Genomic DNA, 16,343 nt, shown 5'->3' on the forward strand with positions numbered 1-16,343 from the left:
AATGCAACAATCACAGGAGAACCTTTTGATGATTATTATGTTCTGTTCAAGGGTTTTAAAATTAACTGCCCTGGCTTTTCCTTTAAGTTTTGCCAACTTGTTAAACTCTGATGCTGATCACATCGAGCTGTCTGTTACATAAATGATAAACTGTAAGCATGAGGAATACTTTAGTTGCTGTGGTTCTGTATTCAAATTTGAGACTTGGCTGGTAGAAAATGGCACATTAGCAGCACAAAGTACGAAGGATCAAAACAACATTTACCCAACTAACCCACGGAGAATGGGCCGTTTGAACTTCTCTGCCAGCAGTAATTATTGCTCAATGCTTAGCAGAGTTTTACACTCACTAACATAAATGAGAGACTTAAATGAAAAACGGCAATTCCTAAATTTCATTACTCCACCGTCCACAGAAATCCTGAACACTCAGAGGAAAGGCAAAGCTCCGGTGCTGTCTCAACTGGGTTAGTGTCTCCTCGTCATCCTGCACAGAAAGAATAGCACCAAATGACTCATAATCATGCTTGTTTTACTGCTGCGAAGTTAACATTCACACTTCTGATGAAACATTAAAGGCCATTGTGAGGATATTTTTTCCTCCATTTATTGCATGCGTTTAAGACTACGCGAGAGGAAAGACTCGTCGGTCTATCCTAGGTTTTAACTGAACAAGACAATATAAAATCCGCTGAAAAGGACCACGTGACGGTGAGTTATCGCTCCGTGAATTTCAAAGCTGTATAATTACACGGTTCTTACAACCGCTGGGAACTCTGCTCCGTCGCTCCTTTTAACGATGCTGAATAGGCAAAGGCTCCTGGGAGCTGTCTTGATTACAGGTCATCACCTGGCATCTTGCATTCTTGTATTTGAAAAAGGAAAGGGGAAAAAAAAAATATGCAGGTTTACAGTCTGTAAGAAAACTAGACTCTGTTTTTCAATAGAATAGAATCGGTTTGAAGAATGAAGGAAAAATGTCAAACATAAAAACATTTCTGCTCCTTCAAATATATCAGATGCCAATCATTATCTAGGGTTGGGTTTATGGACACAGTACAATTTGATGTCAGTAAAGGCGCTGTCCGCTCCTGACTTTATGCCCGTGGGCTCAAATGAGCATGCAGAGGAGCAACTTCAAAGCTGATGCCTGCAAGTAACACATTTTATTGGCTTTCCTTTTGATCTGAAGAGGGAGTGAAAGGAGTGCTCGGGCCAAACTGTGTAATTCAAATTTAAATGTGACTCCATGCGCCACTCTTTAAAAATAACAAAGCTTTAGGTATTGTTGGTACACCTCACAGGAGCATCAAAGTGAACCCACTATCGACACATACAGAGTCCTTGTTGACCTTATGTGATATTATAATATATATATAGAGAGAGATAAATATACACAGCTCCAAATACATATTAACAATAAGCTATGAAAACAACTGGGGCATTTAGTGAAGAAACACATTTTCCACTTCATTGCTTCATTAGAGACAAAATCCTAATTTGAATGTTTGTGTTGAGCTTCATTGTGAAAGGTTGTAGAATCACCCCCATCAAAATAATCATTCGGCTTTTGGCAGATTTCAGCACCTTGTTTGGGATTTATGGTCTACACATTTACTACATGGTTTCACCATCGCTCTTTCCTGCAGCTGCGGGAGACAGCTCCTGTGCTTTCAGCCCATTAATCTGTGTTTTTGGACTAAAGATTTGCTAATTCAAATCACTTCAGCTGAAATTCATGTAGTCACTGATAATCCAATGGTTATTCAGGTTTTCTGAAGTTTTTCTTTGGGTATTGGCTGCGTTTTTCAGGAGAATAAGCTGAAGTGTGCCAAATTACCCACAAACTGGACTGAAAATCTACGGCAACAGGTCTTATTGGGTGATCAATCCAAATTTAACATTTCTATATTAAGTTGCTATATTTGTTTGGATGTGGTATATGTTGATATATTTACATCTCTTGAATGATTATTCACATTTTGAAGCACTTTGTAACTGTGTTCTTTAAAAAGGGCTAAACATACACAGTTTTTCCAAAGGGTGAAGTGCTCCACTGTTCTGCTGCAAAGCGGACTGGTGGTTGAAACAACTCCCATCAGTTTTGTGGGAATTTTGTTTTTCTCCTGAAGCAGTTCTTAAACTGAACACATTAAAGGCTATGAGGTCATCCATAAGGCTGACCAAAGCTGTTAAATGCCAGGGTTTTCTGAGAGTGTGCTAGAAACTGTGCTGCTACAACTTCCATACACATCCCACACATTCACAGGGAAGAAGACACATCTGAATCCATGGATATAGTTTTCTCAAGATTATAAACTCTGTGAAATGATTCTATTTATTGTCACCACTGAATCAACTGTGGTCCAAAAACATTCAGAAACCCTCGAGAAATATGATTATTTTTTATTTTAATCTGTTCCTGTATGTGATGTGTGTGGACTATTATTACAGGAGTGCTGATCCAACTTTTAAATAAATGTCTGGAACTAACATGAACTAACATGTCCCTTTTAAATATTCCCAGGAAGTCACCCTGAGATGTAACCTTATTATAACCATTTGCAGCACAAATACGAGGCAGGAAACTGAAACTGTTATTTTTTCCTGGTTAAATAAAGGTAAATAAATAAATATGTTCCAGTAATGTTGGAGTCCAGGCTCTGGGGAGGCCAATCCATAATGTATTCCATTGCTTGTTTATATGATCACGGACATGATCATATGCACGCAGCACTGACATGCTGAAGTTGTTGCTAATCAGAAGCTTTCCAGATGGTACTGCATGGCGGCTCAAAACACGATGGTGTTCGTAATTCCATCACTTCTAACAAGATCCCCAACACCACTGACAATGCAGCTAATAGCTCGTTGGGAATCACCTTGTTGATGTGAAATTGCGATCTTATGTAAAATTGTGTTATTTTTGGTGTTTTTATGGATTCAACTAAAAGAATTGGAACAAATGGTGTGTTTTTGTTACAGGTTGCAACTAACATAGTGCCCAAAGATACCATTTAAATTAGGTTATTTGCTAAATTGTCTTAGACGTAACACTGGTTCCTGTTTGGTTAGGTCCTTTTTTATGCTTTGATGATTCGTAGGTCAAAGTGTTCATTTGTTAAGTGGCAACTGAGAAAACATTCCCCTGAAAGTGATCAGCTGGAAGAAAAAAATGAATGAAAATGCATCCAGTGTCCAAAAAACAACTGTGAAACACCTCCAGAAAGCCTGAAAAACTATGATAAAAAAATTGCAGTATTCTATAAATGTACTAATTTATCTATTTTATTTCACAAACAGATTAGCTTACCTTTATCTACCAGCTGACCTTGTAAACTTTGTTGGCCAAGCTGAAGCTATGTGATCACCCTGTTTGTTTCTGTTTTTCACAGATGTGTCAGAACCGATTTGAATCCTGCTCTTGTGGAAATTTAGAAACGGTTAACGTCAAAGACCTACCTAACAGGGCCTCCCATCAGTCAGAAGACAGGCCAAATTAACACCCAGCACTTGGCTGAATGCTTCTGAGAAAAGGTGTGAACAGGCGAGCTTGTGTGGCAGTTTCCCTGCTGAAAGGAAGTCTGGGTCCTCTCCTGTGCACAACAAATGCTGACCACAATACCTCGTGATCTTAAGAAAGCTGAAGGAAAATCATTTGAAAAGATTTTGGAATGAGCAGGCCAAATTAAATAGAGAATAAAACAATATAACTACTATTTTCATTGGTACATGTTTTGCTTTAAATACGAGGATGGAAGCTCTTTGCAGTCCATAGACGAGCACTTGTACTTTATCAACCCAGCAGCTCTGGACTCAATGCCTGTAGCAGGCTTATTCATCCCTGTCAGCCAGACTCAATTTGTTTAGTTGTGACAGTTTAGATTTAGGTTGTGAACAGTGAAGCAGTGAACAAAGGCAGTATGGTTGAGTAGCTGAGGCTTTCTGAAGTCAAATAAATATATAAAGAAATTGTTGTTCCAGGGACATGACATGCCCAGGAATAATGGACCTGTCTCTCTGTGTATGCAGCAGGTTTGCTTCTGTTGAGAGATCATTAGTGCTTTTTGTTTTTTTCTTTTTTTTTCAAGGGGGCTGTTCTCATTTCAAAGGAAAGTTCTGTGATTTCCTGTCTTCATCTTAGTGACCAGTCGCTGCTTCCTTTTTTTTAAAAAGTGCAGATTTCTAAGAGGTAAAAAATCAACTGACGACCAGATCTTTCAAATGAACTGCACTTTTTAAATGCGTCATTAAAACTTCCATCATCAGGAATATGGAGTCTTTGACTGCTGAATGACACCCAAAAAGCATTTTGCCACACACAATCAAGCATCTCTAGTGTATTTCTACCAAAGAGTTCCCCTGTTTAGGAGCACCAATGGGAATGAAGAGATTGTTTTCCCCAGCAGGGCTTAATGATGCCTGATGGCGTATTCAGCTGCCCGGTGCCAGCACTAAAAGCTGATCATTATAGGGCCCTCTGCTCTTTCAGTGCTAAAGCCATGGCTCAGAAAATGAGCTGTCACTAGCTTAAAGAAGGGATGCGGCACGCTGGTGGTCACTATAGTGACCCTGTTTATTCTGGATGCCACTACACTGGGCAGCTGGGCAGGTCTGTGGCATGAAAGTAAAACACACTCTCAAAGCTTTTAGTTGACACTGATATTTAGATGCAGTAAATTCAAACCCTTTTACAAGGTAGAATGAAAAGTGTGGAGTGGTGTTATTACAGGATTTGATACGTGATTCGCAACATTAACTAGGCTGGTTTAGTGTGTTGCAGTGCTAGTTTAAAACTAACCACTCCAGCCATGGGTCCATTCACCCGAACAGGTTACAGAAAACTCAAAACAGAGTTTAATATGTTGCCAATCCTGTGTGATGTCAAATATTATTATTCTTTATTTTGGTATCTGTTTATTTAACGAATATACGGGCACCACATCTGGAAACTGAGCATTTTCCCCTCTGAAAATCTTGTGCAGCATTTTCAAACACCAGCCACGCACACTAGCTCATGGTAGACATAATGCTGCATATGTGTGTGCCATATCATATGCACTTTAGGACATCCTTCAATTTTATGGACTTCTAATTTTAGCTAAGAGGGCTATAACCACTGTGATGGCAAATTAGCCTAAAATTGCTCAGCAGGTCTTTTTGCTGATTTTGCAGGTGATGGTAATTTTACACTTGCTAGACCTGCAAATCTAATACGGTTACTTTCTATCTGTATTGGATCAGAACACTAAGCTGTTTGTGTGATGTTAGACTTGAACTATTTTACAGGGTAGGTGGTCTTACAGTTGCTTCGGATAGTTTTTAGACTAATTTGCTTTATTTTATTATACATGTCATTTTAATGAAAATAACTTCCCGTCACTTTGTTGTTGTTTCTTTTCAAACCCCAAAATGAATCATTTACAAAAGTGTTTAGACTTTTTCACTGTAGCACTGCAAATGGAGGAGATGTATCCTGTCTGCGTCAATACTCCTTAGGAGACGAGTCTAGATGTGGCTCTTATTGCAGCCCACCTTTAGCAAGCAGGTATAATTGGAAAGAGTTTCAAATGGCCCACTGTGTAAATGAGATTTCACAGTTTACACCCATGTAAAGCTATAAACTAAGTCGTGATGTCCAGAGAATTCACTATGTCCTCATAGATGGGAGAACCTGCTTAAAGGGCAACCATCTCAGGGGCACAGTTTCTGTACCAAACAGCTCGACAGAAGACGCCAAATTACATTTTCGAAAAAGGCATTTAAAGACCCAGGGAAAACACGAGGGAGAAGCTGGAGAAGACTTTGTGATCTGATGATTCAGAAGCTTAATTGTTTGGGCTGACCTTCAACCACTATAGCTAAAAGCACCACCCGTTACTTATCACGTGGCTAATACATGCAAACGACGTAGCAACATCATACTACGGTAGTTCTCAGGTGCTTTTTAGAATAAATCTTCCCTGAGAACTTCCTTCAGTGGCTTAATGTTTGCATTTATGCCGCCACAGGTGAGAAGAAACAAAGTACAACTACTTCATTATTGTACTTAGTAGAATTTTCAGGTATCTGTACTTTACTTGAGTATTTATTTTTCTGACAACTCTTTACTTTTACTCCCTATATTACATTTCTTTACGTTTTAAAAACTGGCTCTGACTTTTGGTTTAACAGATTTCACTCACAAATGGAGAAAGATCAGAAAGACAGGACGGGAGAAGAAGAAGAGGGGTTGTATTTAAAGGTGATAACTTTTTAGTGGTGTTTAATAAACTGGAAATTTAAAGCTTACATGTAAGTCCTCATGTGTTTAACCTCCCACGACCCTTCTCTTCTGCCTGCTCCTGCGACTCCGTCAGTTCCTGGGGCTCGGACCTAGCTGTCCCCTGTACCCATTCCAATTCCCTGGGTAAGGGTGGGTAGGGCCCAGCCAGTCCCTGCTCCTGTTCCTGCTCCCAGAGCGGATCAGACTAAGCTTCTCCCTGCACCTGTACCAGTTCCTCAGGTGGAGATAACTGTTGTCCACCCCTGGCCTGCCAGAGGTCTCTGCCCTGCCTAGCCCTGCTCTGTCTGGTCTAGCATATGAGGGTCCTGCTCCACCAGAATTCGAGCCAGAGAAACCAGCACCCATAGACTCAAGGACCAGTTGATGGCTTGTCAACACTGACGTCAGCCTCAGAGAGGCCTCCTTCTCTCAGTGTGACAGTGTCCCCTTGTCCCTATGCTTTGGTTCCCCTCTTGTGTCTTTCCCAGTTTAGGTTTTCATTAGTTCCCGTTTATGCTTTGGACTTTTGTCTTTGTTTTGTACCTGTTCCATCAGCTCAATGAAAGTTTTTCTTCCTCTTAAAACCTCTGTCTGCCTCCATGTCTGCATTTGGGTCCTCATCACAAATACTATGACTGTAAACCTCAGAGCAGCAGGAGCCCAGATTAGCTGATCACGACCTGTCCTCAAAGACAATCTCCTGGAGCTCTCAATAAAAGTTATTGTGCTGTTGTGATTCTTTTCCCCACACTGAGCTGCTACAACCGATTTTAGGGTTCCATCACCAGCTGAACACACTTTAACCCCTGGCTGTACTAATTTTCTGTTTAAAGACAAAGTCACGCTTTCCAGTGTATTTAAGAGAAAATGGAGCTTTTTTAAATGTTCCTTTCATTTTGTCTGCTCATGTTCTACATAACTGATTCGAGCGTTGAGTACATTTCAGAGCCTGTAATTTTTTTTATTTTCACTTGAGCTAAGAAGTTGAATCAGTACTTCAACTTTTACTGGACTATTTTAACACTAGTATTTGTACTTCTGCTAAATGTTCTTTTTCCACCTCTGGACATCCAACTAAATGTCTTAATAAGATGTAATAACCGGGAACAAGATGGAGTATATGGTGATCATAGCTGTATATTTTGTTGTGAGGATAACAGAAAAGTCATTAAGTCCACTGACTGCGGCTAGATCAAAGGGGGAGGAGAGGCTTGTAATTCAATATGTAGTGCTCTCCACCTGCTGCTGTATTACTGACCCAGCCCGTATGTTCGCCTCCGTCGGCACATATCTTCACACCAGCAGCAGATGTGGTCTTCCTTTCCTCTAATCTCATTTTAGTTTCTTAATTTTCACTCTGCATTGCAGAGCTAACTTTTGCTTACTCAGCAAAACATAACATGGATTCATTTTTAGCATGTATGAGCAGATCAAACAATGTGTCTGAGATTACCTGCACTGCATCTGACAAGGATGCCTCCTGGGCACCTCCTGGGTAAGGCATGTCCCCCTGTGAGGAGACCCAGGATTATATCTCACGGCTGGCCTGGGAACGCCTTGGTGTTCCCCCGGACAAGCTGGAGGAGGTGGCTGGGAAGAGGGAGGTCTGGGCTTCTGTGCTTAGGCTGCTGCCTCCGCGACCCGGCCCCAGATAAGCAGAAGAAGATGGATGGATTGATGGCATTCATCAAAAAGAGATAAATGGGCCAAATATTCAGGAGCCAGCTACACATTATGTGATTCGGGTGTTCACTTTTAGCAAACTTTTTGCCCCAATTTTAAACTGTTGAATTTTTCTTAAGTTAAGCAGCACAGCAGTGGTTAAGTCTGAGCTGTGAAGCGGATGAATTGCGATGTGGAGGTGGAGTCGTAATTGAGTGACATTGCAAACTTGTAAGGATTAATTGTTTTGTGCTTCATTGACCAACTGAATGATTCTTTACACTCACAACTAATCTAATCATTTTATACGCTCGTCATTTTATGTTCTTTTTCCTACATCTAATATATATTGCTGTCTATGTGCAACAAGGTCGCAAATAACAAAATTTCCAATCCTTCAGGTTCAAGACCATTTTCCACTCAGGTTGTGGTGGATAGTAATAAATTGCATGATGAAGAATGTAAAACAAAGATGCTTCCAGAAAGAAAAACATACTCTTGAGTAATATACCCAGTAATATACACAATGGATTAGTCTCTCGCTATACCTTATAACAGCTGAGTGCCATTGTATCACCATTAGAATGGGCATGATCTGTCATATTGAAATAGTGGGAGTTTCCATCACAGTTCATTAGTTTGCCTTTTATCCTGAGTGTCATGACCAGGAGCCAATCACGCTGATAGTGTCATTAAGACTAGGACTTCAGGGAGGGAAGAAAGATGATGAGATGATATCAGCTGCCCTGTTTAAGCACAGCATTGTGTACAATATAGGTCTCTAATCACAATAACAACATAGCCGTGATTAGCTACTAGAAGCATCCTTGTTTGGCTCAGTGTTTGCACCTGTAATAGATGCGTTGCCACAGCAGCAGATGAGGTTCTCAAGTAATACTGATATTTTCTCCCAGGGTGTAGTGCCGCTTTTGACTATTTTCAGGACAATTGGGCCCTTGTGGGATGGCAATACACCTGATTGCAGTCGCTCTAACAACATGAAATTCCCCTATGTGTCAAACAGACTGGTTATGATGCAAAGAAAGAAAAGAAAAAAAGGGGGCGACGCAAGAGCCTAAATGTCACCACAGCATTAAGGGAGACAGTGATAGCTTTCGGTTATTGATGGCTGGTGAAGTTGTCGCTGCTGCTGCAAAAGAGTCATGCCATTACTCTTATTGGAAATCTATGTTTGATGCTTCGGTTGATAATAATTTTTCCCAAGCTTAACAGACCTGAAAATGTTTAATCAATTACACAAGAAATAACCCCCAAATCATGTATCTGTTAAAGTAATGTGAGTCGTAGCTTGTCAGCACTATTATATCACGCAGTATATATTTTGAATATGCTTATGATGACTCTATTTATTTTACTGCGCATCGCTTAGAGGCTTAATAAAAACAAAAGTGTTATGAGTTTCCTGATTTCTTAAAGTTATATTTGGAAGGCAATTATTTTTTTTCTTTTAAGTTAAAATTCAGTAGTTTAATTCAGTCAATCTATAAGGTGAAAAAAAAGTCTTTTTGTAACATAACGAAGGGCAAACCGGTGGCAGTGAGGAACCATAATTAAGGAAAGGATTCAGTGGCACCTGCATGCCATTTCTCATCATTGCTTTCGCGCACCAATGTCACTGACTGCTCTCCTGCCTTGTGGCAGTCCACTGAATTGCTAAAGCTGGAGCCTGTTTGAATTAGCAAGGAAATGACCATATTTGTTATCTGTGGGAAAGAGCCACACCGGGCTAAATTGAAAGAGTAATGGGCCTGACGTCAGGAATGAAATCCTGCACAAAAGGCTCAGCATCAATTCATCAGGAGACATTCTTGGTGATTAGCATCTGGGGATGCAAGAAACCAAGATGAACAATAAATTACACACTGAAGACGTGGGCTTAGCGTTTGAGACACTTAGCAGTAAATCCAGCGAGGCACACACATCTCTTATTTACATTTTAAGGATCTTCGAAAATATGTGCTTTCTGTGTTTATATTTATATTCTGAGATGGTGCACATATTGTCCAGACACAACTTTTTTATACTTTTTAAATGAAAAACCTTTAAAATATGCACTGTTAACTAATATATGAACCATATCAATAATGAGTAAAATCTTAGAGCCATAATCATCAACAGTGTCATGCAAGTTTGTTCCCTAAATCTTCCTAGATGTGTTCATCAACCAGGATGAAACTTACTGTATAAAGTTCTTAGGGTAGCAGGATTATCAACATCTAGATAGCTTTTGGGAATTATTTGTAAAACATAACTTGGATAATTAAATCATTCTAAACAGTTTAAAACATACCATTTGTGGTGCCTGTCTGCACTCTATATGGACAACTTCACCTTTCTGCACTCCTGGCTGAAAAATTGTAAGTTATTATTAATATTGTACAATTATTAATACAAGAGTTATATAACTATCTATTATATTACCAAAGGTTATTTATTATCAACTGAAATTGACTAGTGGCGGAGGATTTTTTTTTTTAAACATTCCTTTAGGAAAAGAAACAATGAACCACTATAAAAAAAAAAAAACACCTCAGTAAACATAAAACTGTAAATATAAAAATAGAAATAATTATTCTGCAGAAAAATGTTCCCAATCCATGTTAGATGAATTAACATTACTGCTGCATATGTTTAAGATTAAGCTCATTCACTTGAATGTAAATTTACTTTAAAGTATTTACAGAATACATTATATTCCATTTAATGTCCAGCTTCATATTCTATAAATCATACCGTATGTTTATAGTGGGTGTCCTGTAAAAACTACTTATCTATCAAAAAATCTGTTGTCCATCTGCTCAGAAACACAGGCCTACATCTTGATTTTTTTAAATTTATATTAAAATACATTATATAATTACATTAAGGAGAAATATGAATCAGTGCTGGCTGAACCTGCACCTGCTTAACTTGCCTGTTTTATTGGACCAGACATGGTCAGAGCTGCCCATCATCCTCAGAGCTTTCCTTGCCAATTTACTTAAGCAATCATTAATAACTTTTTCAAAGTCCAACTTCCCTACATCACACATGTTGGCTTCGCTTGTTAGCAAGAGGAAAGTCATGTGTTACGATGCTAAATCACTGACGCTGTTTTACTTGCTAATGCTAGCTGCTACTAGCTAGTAACTGATCTCAGAGCAGCAAAAACAGACCAATTTACAGTGACAGACCAGAGTTTTATCCAGAAAATGTGCAAACCACCAGTAAAGGCTGCTGGCCTCACAGACATGACTACACTTTTCTAAGAAATTGAAATAAGCACCGCTTTCGGTGACAATAGTCGACTGCAGCGACAAGATGGCAATAGTGTAAGGGATGGGTGCACATCGCAATTGACAGCGATGTCCTTACAGAAAACTATGGGCTCAAATTGTGGTCATAAATATTTTGTACTTGTAAATCAAATGTGTATTTGTGTACTGAGGTTTGTAACCTTGTAAACCAAAATATCTGAAAGTTTTATCTACAGATGAGAATTTGTGTAAATTTGTGATTGACATGATATTGACCAATCAGCTGAAAGGAAGATAAATCAGGTCAAAATTTGGACTTGAAAGTTGAAATCCACAAGCAGCCAGGGAGCATGAGCGCAGACATTTACACGTAGTTTTTTGATTTGTATCTGTAACCAGATCTTAACAAAAAAAATTTTTAACTCGGATAAATATTTTTTACAAACACAAATCTTTTTTAAACACACACAAATTTTCATCTGTAGATACACAAACATAAAACTTTCAGATATTTTGGTTTACAAGGTTACAAAACTCAGTAGACAAATGCACATTTGATTCACAAGTAGAAAATATTTATGACCACAATTTGGGCCCATAGAAAAACACTGATATATATGTGAGTGTGTTATGACTGATTATATATATATATATATATAATATATATATATTTATTTATTTATTTATTTATTTATTTATTTAGGACAGTGCATGTTAATGAACATAAATGTAAAAAAAAAATTACATGAATGTAAACGTACCAGATTATAGCCAAGGGCTAATTTCCATCTGTTGTCCTTAAGCATAAAAATAGACATAATAATTCATAAAAATTCATCATTCATTCATAATAAAAACTCCATCACCAAACTTACACATACACACCATTCTGTTCCCAAATAAAACATTAAAACTATACAACTTATACATGATCACATATACCGTAATTGTCGGGCTATAAGCCGCTACTTTTTCCACAAGCTTTGAACCCTGCGGCTTTTAGTCAGGTGCGGCTTTTCTATGGATTGTCCATGATTTTTGTCATATCGTAAGACGATTTGTTTTGTTTGTTCCGCTGTTGTACGGCAATACGTTGCCTGGCGGAAGGGCATGTGATCAGACACACAGTATCGGGGTTCAAGAGTGGTGTGTTGGTCACGTGTCCATCCGCCAGACAACATAGTGCCGTACAAGTAGCGCGAAAAACAATGCGAAAAGCAAGTTATGCTCAACTCCACCGGTGGAATCTGACAGCGTGGAAAAGTGTGAAAACATCAATGATCACCAACGGATTTCGAAGGGCTGGACTGCTGCATGATGGAGAGGAGGACACCGCCACGGCCCTTCTGAGAGTGTTCGACTCTGACACTGACAACGAGGATTTCTTTGGTTTTGAAAGTGACAACGAAGGAAAGAAGCTGAGAGTGGATGACGAAGCCATCCTGAGCCTGTTTGTATCCGACACTGGAGAAGAGGACTTTGGTGGTTTTAGTGGGCAGGAAGATGGTGGTGAATGACTGACTTTTCTTCTTGTTAAAGCCGTGTCACTGCACCTGAGCCTAAAAGGTAGTCCGAATCTATTTTTCTGGTGTGCTGTAGGTTATTGTTATGTACTACATTTGTTACTCATTTATGAAGCACAGTACATGTTTCCTACTTGTAATTACCGCTACTTGTACATATACCTAAAAGGTTATGCAAATATGTACCCATAACTTGTTTTTCAAAATATTAATAAAAGGGGTGTGTCTCCAAACAGCCATCTCTTTCCTGACAATTCCCTTTGTGCATATTCTCTTACATATGATAAGTCAACATTGAAACACCTGCGGCCTTTAGTCAGGTGCGGCTAATGTATGTACAAAACAGGATTTTCCCCTGATTTTAGCTTGTGCGGCTAATATTCGGGTGCGCTTTGTAGTCCGGGAAATACGGTATATATATATATATATATATATATATATATATATATATATATATATATATAAAAACACCCAGCACGCCCCTGCGGGCGGTTTATCCTTCAAGCTCGGGTCCTCTACCAGAGGCCTGGGAGCTTGAGGGTCCTGCGCAGTATCTTAGCTGTTCCCAGGACTGCGCTCTTCTGGACAGAGATCTCCGATGTTGTTCCCGGGATCTGCTGGAGCCACTCGCCTAGCTTGGGAGTCACCGCACCTAGTGCTCCGATTACCACGGGGACCACCGTTACCTTCACCCTCCACATCCTCTCGAGCTCTTCTCTGAGCCCTTGGTATTTCTCCAGCTTCTCGTGTTCCTTCTTCCTGATATTGCTGTCATTCGGAACCGCTACATCGATCACTACGGCCATCTTCTTCTGTTTGTCTACCACCACTATGTCCGGTTGGTTAGCCACCACCATTTTGTCCGTCTGTATCTGGAAGTCCCACAGGATCTTAGCTCGGTCATTCTCCACCACCCTTGGGGGCATCTCCCATTTTGACCTCGGGACTTCCAGGTTATACTCGGCACAGATGTTCCTGTACACTATGCCGGCCACTTGGTTATGGCGTTCCATGTATGCCTTGCCTGCTAGCATCTTGCACCCTGCTGTTATGTGCTGGATTGTCTCTGGGGCATCTTTACACAGCCTGCACCTGGGGTCTTGCCTGGTGTGATAGACCCCAGCCTCTATGGATCTTGTGCTCAGAGCTTGTTCTTGTGCTGCCATGATTAGTGCCTCTGTGCTGTCTTTCAGTCCAGCTTTGTCCAGCCACTGGTAGGATTTCTGGATATCAGCCACCTCCTCTATCTGCCGGTGGTACATACCGTGCAGGGGCCTGTCCTTCCATGATGGTTCCTCGTCTCCCTCCTCTTTCTTGGGTTTCTGCTGCCTGAGGTATTCACTGAGCACTCGGTCAGTTGGGGCCATCTTCCTAATGTATTCTTGGATGTTCATTGTCTCATCCTGGACTGTGGTGCTGACACTCACCAGTCCCTGGCCCCCTTCCTTCCGCTTAGCGTACAGCCTCAGGGTGCTGGATTTGGGGTGAAACCCTCCATGCATGGTAAGGAGCTTTCTTGTCTTTATGTCAGTGGCTTCTATCTCCTCCTTTGGCCAGCCTATTACCCCAGCAGGGTACCTGATCACGGGCAGGGCGTACGTGTATATATATATATATATATATATATATATATATATATATGTATATATATATATATATATATATATATATATATATATATATATATATATATATGTATATATATATATATATATATATATATATATATATATATATATATATATATATCTTGATCTAATGCAGCATACCATCCATCCATCCATCTTCATCCGCTTTATCCGGGGCCGGGTCGCGGGGGCAGCAGCCTAAGCAAAGAGGCCCAGACCTCCCTCTCCCCAGCCACCTCCTCCAGCTTATCCGGGGGAATACCAAGGCGTTCCCAGGCCAGCCGAGAGATATAATCTCTCCAGCGTGTCCTGGGTCTGCCCCGGGGCCTCCTCCCGGTGGGACATGCCTGGAACACCTCACCCAGGAGGCGCCCAGGGGGCATCCTTGTCAGATGCCCAAACCACCTCAGCTGGCTCCTTTCGATGTGGAGCAGCAGCTGCTCTACTCTGAGCCCCTCCCGGATGGCCGAACTTCTCACCCTATCTCTAAGGGAGAGGCCAGCCACCCTTCGGAGGAAGCTCATTTCTGCCGCTTGTATCCGCGATCTCGTTCTTTCGGTCACTACCCACAGCTCGTGGCCATAGGTGAGGGTAGGGACGTAGATCGACCGGTAAATTGAGAGCTTCGCTTTTACACTCAGCTCCCTCTTCACCACGACGGACCGGTGCAGCGTCCGCATTACTGCAGCTGCAGCCCCAATCCGTCTGTCGATCTCCGGCTCCCTTCTCCCATCACTCGCGAACAAGACCCCGAGATACTTGAACTCCTCCACTTGGGGCAGGAACTCATCCCCGACCCGGAGTGGGCACTCCACCCTTTTCCGGCTGAGAACCATGGCCTCAGATTTGGAGGTGCTGATCCTCATTCCCGCTGCTTCACACTCGGCTGCGAACCGTTCCAGTGCGAGCTGGAGGCCCTCACCCGATGAAGCCAACAGAACCACATCATCTGCAAAAATCAGAGATGAGATTCTGAGGCCACCAAAGCGAAAGCCCTCCGCCACTTGGCTGCGCCTAGAAATCCTGTCCATAAAAATTATGAACAGAACCGGAGACAAAGGGCAGCCCTGGCGGAGCCCATCACCCACCGGGAACGAGTCCGACTTATTGCCGGCAATGCGAACCAAGCTCTTGCAACGGTTGTATAGGGATCGAATGGCCCGTAGCAATGGGCCAGACACCCCATACTCCCGCAACACCTCCCACAAGACACCCCGAGTGCACGGTCAAATGCCTTCTCCAAGTCCACAAAACACATGTAGACTGGTTGGGCAAACTCCCATGCACCCTCAAGTATCCTGGAGAGGATAAAGAGCTGGTCCAGTGTTCCGCGACCAGGACGAAAACTGCATTGTTCCTCCTGTATCCGAGGTTCGACTAACGGACGAACTCTCCTTTCCAGCACCCTGGCATAGACTTTCCCAGGGAGGCTGAGGAGTGTGATCCCCCTGTAGTTGGAACACACCCTCCGGTCCCCCTTCTTAAAGATGGGGACCACCACCCCGGTCTGCCAGTCCACAGGTACTGCCCCTGATCTCCACGCAACATTGCAGAGGCGTGTCAACCAGGACAGCCCTACAACGTCCAGAGCCTTCAGGAACTCGGGGCGGACCTCATCAACACCAGGGGCTCTGCCACCAAGGAGCTGTTTAACTGCCTCAGTGACCTCGCCCCCGGAAATTGGCGGGTCATTCCCCTCATCCCCAGACTCTGCTTCCTCCTCGGAAGACGTGTCAGTGGGATTAAGGAGGTCCTCGAAGTATTCCTTCCACCGCCTGACAATTTTCTCAGTCGACGTCAGCAGCGCTCCGCCAGCACTATACACAGTGCAGGTAGAGCACCGCTTTCCCCTCCTGAGACGTCTGACGGTTTGCCAGAATCTCTTCGAGGCAGTCCGAAAGTCTTTTTCCATGGCCTCTCCGAACTCCTCCCACACCCGAGTTTTTGCTTCAGCCACTGCCCGAGCCGCATTCCGCTTGGCCTGTCGATACCTGTCGGCTGCCTCCGG

Source organism: Astatotilapia calliptera, chromosome 20 (assembly GCF_964374335.1).
Source record: "Astatotilapia calliptera chromosome 20, fAstCal68.1, whole genome shotgun sequence".
In the NCBI taxonomy this organism is placed as follows: domain Eukaryota; kingdom Metazoa; phylum Chordata; class Actinopteri; order Cichliformes; family Cichlidae; genus Astatotilapia; species Astatotilapia calliptera.